The following is a 6,833-nucleotide window of genomic DNA, read 5'->3' as shown; positions in this document are numbered from 1 at the left end:
CCCCCCCCCCGGTGGGTGGGGGGGCAGTTTTAGGGTGTTTGAGATGGGAAGAGGAATTAAAGGGATTTTTCAAGGTTGATTGCTTCTTGGAGGCAAGAGTTCAGTTTTCCTTAGCACATTGGATACATTTAAGTTCATTTTATCAACAAAAAAATGTGCCTGGTGCAACATGTTGTCTGGGGTCTGGTTGGAGATAAAAAAACAAAAAAAAGAAACAGACATTCCTCTAATGAATTTACAGTCTGCTACAGCAAGTTAAGCATATTTATGATCAGTCAACTGACAATAAAATGCAGGATATGGGAAATGCATGATATCCTATAGAATTTAGAGGAGGGAGCAAAAGGTCACTGTGGGCTCTATTGATCAGAGAATGCTAAATGGAGGAGATAGGGACTTAGAAAATGTAGCTCAACATAGGTGAATGAATAGGAATTCCTGGCAGGAAGATTAGAGTGAGCAAAAGTGTGAGCACAAGGCAGGTTTAGAGACAGTAGTTTAGTCCAATTTAGTATCTTGTATGTAAAGAGCAGCATATGGAAGGCACAGGAATTTCTTTTAAGAAACTTACAAGTCTTATTGGAAAGAGTGTATGTATAAAGATAACAATATAAGATAGCACATAGAAAATGAGTATAACTGACAACTTAGTATAGGAATTCAGAAGAAGCCTAGATCATTAATGGATTGGGAACATCAGAAAGGGTTCTTTGAAGGCGAAACTTCAACTGGGCTTTGAAGATGGGAGAGAATTTAGTAAAGTGGAAAGGAGAAGTAAGGACATTTGTAGCAAATAGGTAGGAAGACAACATAATCTGTTCAGAATATGATGATTAATGGATCAGAGAGGCTGTAGAATACATTTTATATAAAAGCTATAATGAGATATAAAGTTAGGTAAATTGGGGTCATTTGTGAAAATTGTTGAAAATCAAGTTAAAGGACTTCATGATATAGGCAAATAAGGACCCACTGAAGATTTTCAAAGAGGGTAGTGATATACTAATGGAAACATATGCAAGAAGTTGAGAGGGGTGAGGTTAGAAGTAGGAAAATCAAATAAGAATCATTGTAGGTAGCTCACATATGAAGTGATAAGAACCTGAATTAGGTTGATAGTAGCGGGGATGCATTCTTTCCCACCTGAGTTCCTACAGTGTATCAGTTATTTTGTCACTGGGCATTAAAGATACAGAAATTAAATATGTACAGTCCTTGGTCTCAAGAAGAACACTGCCTAATGGGGAAGAATAGCTCATAATTATGAAATAAATACAATCAGAATATTTTGGTACCTCCAAAGAGGGCCCTGTAAGTAGATGATTTATAAAGATAAAACTATTCTTGCCTACATATTTGGCATTAAAATTATATTGTTTTGAGTTATTGTACTGCCTTTTGCTGTTTTTGCCTTTTTTCAACCACGTCAGTAACTAATTTGCCAGCCCCACACTATCTTCAGAACCTATCTTTTTTTTTTAACATTTCCACAGTAAAGCCATGAACTATCCAAAAAAGTTCTTGCCATAAACTATATGAATAAGGAATCTTACTCTCAGAGATGCTAGTATAGGAAATGAAGGGAAGTGATGAAAATGAAAGAACATGAAAAATAATAGTTGCAGACTTCAGTACCCTACTTTCAGCAAGTCAGACAGAAAATCTACAAGGAAACTTTGGACTTGAACCATATGTTAGACTAAATGGACCCAATAGATGTTTATAGAAGAACATTCCATCCAATAGCAGCAGAATACACATTCTTCTCAAGTGCACATGGAATATTATCCAGGATAGATAATATCACAAAATAAGTTTTAGCAAATATGAAAAGATTGAAATCATACCAAGTATCTTTTCCATCCACAATGGTATGAAACTAGAAGTCAGCAAGAAGAGGCAAGCAGGAAAATCTACAAATTTTCAACAGCAGTGTTTAATTAACAACACACTCTGAAACAACCAATGGGCCAAAGCAGAAATCAAAAGGGAAATAAAAAATATCTCAAAACAAATGAAAATGGAAACAACACCCCCAAACCTGTGGGATGCTGCAAAAGCAGTTCTGAGAGGGAAGTTTATATCAATAAATGCACATATTAAAGACATAGATCTCAAATAAACAACCTAACTTTATACTTCAAGGAACTAGAAAAAGAAAAGCAAACTAAGCTCAAAGTTGGCAGAAGAAAGGAAGTGAGGAAGATCAGAGAGGAAATAAATGAAATAGAGACCAGAAAAAAATAGAAAAGATCAATGAAATGAAGAGGTAGGTTATTTGAAAAGATTAACAAAATTGATACAACTTTAACTAGACTAAGAAGACTCAAATAAAATCAGAAATGAAAGGAGACATTACATCTGACACCACACAAATATAAAGGAGTATAAGAGAATATTATGAACAATTATATGCCAACAAATTGGATAAACTAGAAGAAATGGATCAAATCTTAGCAACAGACAACCTACCAGGACTGAATCAGGAAGAAATAGAAAATCTGGACAGAACAGTAATGAGTAGGGCGGTTGGATCAGTAATCAAAAACCTCCCAACACAGAAATGCCAGGGATCAGTGGCTTGACTGGTGAGTTTTACCAAACATTCAAAGAATTAATGCCAGTCCTTCTCAAACTCTTCCAAAAAACTGAAGAGGAGGGAATATTTCCAAACTCATTTTGTGAGGGCAATGTTACCCTGATAACAAAGCCAGATGAGGGCACTATAAGAAAACTATAGACCAATACTCTTTTTATCACCAAATTTTTATTTAAATTCTAGTTAGTTAACATATAATATAATGTTTCAGGAGTAGAATTTAGTGATTCATCACTTACATTTAACATCCAGTGCTCTTCATAACAAATACCCTCCTTAATACCCATCACCCATCTAGACCATCCCCCACCCACCTCCCTCTGTCAACCTTTAATTTGTTCTCTGTTGTTAAGAGTTTCTTATGGTTTGCTTTTCTTTTTTTCCCCTTCCATATATTCATCTGTTTTGTTTCCTAGATTCCACGTATCAGTGAAATCATATAGCATTTGTATGGACCAGTACTCTTGATGAATATAGTTGCAAAGATTTGCAACAAAATGTTAGCAAACCGAATTCAACAACACATTAAAATGGTTAAACAGCATGACCAAGTGGGATTTATCCCTGGGATGCAAGGATGGTTCAACATATGCAAAGCAATAAATGTGATGGATTTAGTACACTACCAGAATGAAAGATAAAAATCATGATTATATGTGAGGGATGGGCAAAATAGGTGAAGGAGATTAAAGTACACAGACTTCTGGTTATAAAATAAATGAGACGCAGGGATACAATGTCTAGCACAGGAAATATAGTAAATAATATGTAGTATGTACGTAGTATAGTGACAGATGGTAGCTAGATTCAGCATGGTGATCACTTTGTAATGTATATAACTGTTGAATCACTGTATCTTACATCCGAAACTAATGTAATATTGTAACAAACTATAGAAATGACCCCTGGAAGTATAGTCTTGAAACTAATATAATATTGTATCTCAACTGCACAAAAAAAATCATTCTCCCAAGAGATGCAGAAAAAGTATTTGACAAATTTATATCCTTTCATGATACAAAACCCTCAACAAATTGTGTATAGAAGGAACATACCTGTATGTCTGAGGATTAAATAAATTATTTCGTGTAATATGCCTGGGACATAGTGAGCATTCAATAGAATTTGGCTATTATTACTTTTGAAGAAGTGTTGGAACTAATCTTTTATCATTTCAAGTTGAGCCATGTGTCTACAGAATAGAATTCGTGTTCACTGTTTTATATGAGGCTAGTAGTACTGGACATGATTGAGGTGCTACATTTAGCTTCTTAAGCAGTTTTATGAGCATCACTTGCTCATTTATTGTGCAGTTGTGAGCTGTGCCTAAGAGTAAATTACAGGACGATTTTACTAACTCTGAGCCATTTACAGGCATTGAAGTGATGATTACTAAAATGCTATTTAGCATGAGCAGTGAGTATATGTCAGCAAGAGGCAACGTGTGGTGTATTGGAATGAGTCCTTGCTACTAACTGAATGACCTCAGACAAGTCATTTAGCTTTTCAGGGCCTGTGAAAAGCAGAATAATGGCCCCTAAGGTCCATCCATACCCTAATTCCTGGGATTGTTAATATGTTACCTTACACGTCAAAAGGGATTATGCATATGTAATTAAAGCTATTGATCAGTTGAGTACAAAATAAGGATATTATCCTTGATTATCTGGGTGTGCCCAGTATAATCACACATGCCCTTGAAAGCAGAAGAGGTATGCAGAAAGTGAAGTCAGATACATTCAAAACACACTGTTCAAAGGAAATTCAGGCAGCCTCTACGAGCTGAGAACAAATCCCAGTTGAAGGCCAGTAAGGAAATGAGACCTCAGTTCCCACAACCTTACAGAACTGATTTTTGCCAATACCTGAGTAAGCCTAGAAGAAGGAAATCCTCCTCTACAGCCACCAGATAAGAGCTCAGACCAAGCCAGTACCTTGACTTGGCCTTTGAGACCCTAAGCACAATTCCCAGGTGAGCCTGCCTAGATTTCTGACCTACGGAATTGTGAAATAATAAATGGGTGTTTTTTTTATTTATTACTTTAGAGAGAGAGAGCACGAGTGGGGGGAAGGGTAGAGGTAGAGAAAGAGAATCTCAAGCAGACTCCATGCTGAGTATGGATCCCAAGACCCTGAGATCATGACCTGAGCCAAAACCAAGAGTCGGGTGCTTGATGACTGAGCCAACCAGGTGCCCTAATAAATGGGTGTTTTAAGCTGCTAAATTTGTGATAATGTGTTACAGCAACAATAGAAAACCAAAGCCTCCAGTGCTTCTGTAAATGAGGGGTAGGGGAGGTTTGAATAAATAAACTTTAAGGTTCCTTCTAGCTCTAAATCCTATGATTGCGGGATTCTCATTAAGCTGCTAGTTTGTGAACTAAAGTCTAACAACCATAAATAGAATGACCCCATAACGCACACACACACAATACTTTACCAGACCCATAACTTTAAAGGTTACGTATGGCAAAGCTACAGGTTGGGGGACTCTGTAATGCCAGGTCAACCAGATTGCTAAGTGGGTTTTTTCAACTGCAAAGCAAATAGTTGTAGCCAAAGCCGGGTTCTTCAGGTGTAGCCTAAAATTAGGGTTCAGTGACAAGGTTACTTTCTATGTGTAGATTATTTATACCATAAATGGAAAATGATTGTTATTATCAAACCAGAAGATCAGTGATGTCTGTATGCCTACTAGCATTATAACAATTTGTCATTCTTAGTCCTTTAAGGATTATCAGTTATATACCCTATATTTCTAATACATAACAAATTCTCAGAATTCATTATATTTGGCTAACTTATCCTTTGTTTTTTATGAAACTAACTCCAAGAAGCAGAGATTTTGATATTACCTGTAAATGAATACTTAGTACATTCCTCAGAAATGTAACCGTGTTTTTAGATCAATCTCCAGTTCTCTGTGCAAGGTGACAGTGCGTTCATAATGACAGTTCTAACTGGCCTTCCCATCCGCCTCTAGCAATTATGCAAAGTAATGCCTAATTTCCTTTATTTTCTTATTTTTAAAAAACAGCTTTATTGAGGTGTATTTGACATATAATTCAGTACATATATTTAAAAGAAGTGGACAATTCAATAAGTTTTGACATATATGTAAATGATAGGTGCCATATATTCATGTATAGACACATACTTGTATATACACATAATATGTTCATATACATATGATGAGTATAAATGTTCACAAATGTGTATATACATATACAGGTATTGCTATACATATACATGCATATGTGCACAGTTATGAATTCATCATCACAATCAGGATAATGAACATAGTTAACACCCCCAAATGATTCCTTGTGACCTTTTATAATGCCTCCCCCCACCCAGCACCTCCTCTTTACCAGGCAACCATTGATCATTCATTGATCACTTATGTCACTATAGATGATTTTGTATTTTTCAGAATTTTATATAAATGGAGTCAGATTATTTATTCCTTTTAGTGTGCCTTCTTTGACTCACCATAATTACCTGAGAGCCATCCATGTTGTTATGTCTATCAACAGCTCATTTCTTTCAGGGCACCTGGGTGGCTCAGTCAGTTAAGCATCTGACTTTGGCTCAGGTCATGATCTTGGGGTCCTGAGATCGGGCCCCCACATCGGGCTCCGCATTCAATGGGGAGTCTGCTTCTCTCTCTCCCTCTGCCCCTCCCCCTGCTTGTGCTTTCTCTGTCTCTCTCTCAAATAAATAAATAAAATCATTTAAAAAAATAGTTCATTCCTGTCTATTGCTGAGTAGTAATCTGTTGTGTGGATATACCGCAATTTGTTTATCCATTCGTTGATGGACATTTTAGTTATTTCCAGTTTAGTTCTGTTATAAATAAAGTTCTTAGAAAGAAGAGAATATTTCCCCTTTCAGGAAACCTTCTTATACCAACATAAGGAGAGTTAGTAATGGAAGTAATGAAAGGGGGGCGCCTGGGTGGCTCAGGTGGTTAAGTGTCTGCCTTTGACTCTGATCATGATCCCAGGGTCCTGGGATCGAGTCCCGCATCAGGCTCCCTGCTCAGAGGGGAGCCTGTTTCTCCCACTCCCCTTGCTCCTCCCCCCTGCTCATGCTGTCTCTGCCAAATAAATAAATAAATAAATAAATAAATAAATAAATAAATCTTTAAAAAAGAATTCTTTAAGATAGAAGACGGTATGACTGATTTGAGACCTTCCTTTTCTTTTCTTTTCTTTTCTTTTCTTTTCTTTTC

At 36.5% G+C, this 6,833-nt stretch overlaps 1 protein-coding gene and 1 pseudogene across 1 annotated transcript in view; one reads left to right on the top strand and one right to left on the bottom strand.

Annotated features, from left to right (window-relative positions):
- Positions 1-6,833, top strand: part of TEX11 (testis expressed 11) — a 265,144-nt gene that overhangs the window by 113,927 nt on the left and 144,384 nt on the right. The window lies entirely within an intron of this gene.
- On the bottom strand, positions 3,438-3,520 carry LOC121103908 (annotated as a pseudogene).

This window comes from Ursus maritimus (assembly GCF_017311325.1).
Source record: "Ursus maritimus isolate PB19 chromosome X unlocalized genomic scaffold, ASM1731132v1 scaffold_X1, whole genome shotgun sequence".
Classification (NCBI taxonomy): domain Eukaryota; kingdom Metazoa; phylum Chordata; class Mammalia; order Carnivora; family Ursidae; genus Ursus; species Ursus maritimus.
The sequence above is the reverse complement of the archived record's forward strand: the minus strand, read 5'-3'. Positions and strand labels throughout refer to the sequence as shown.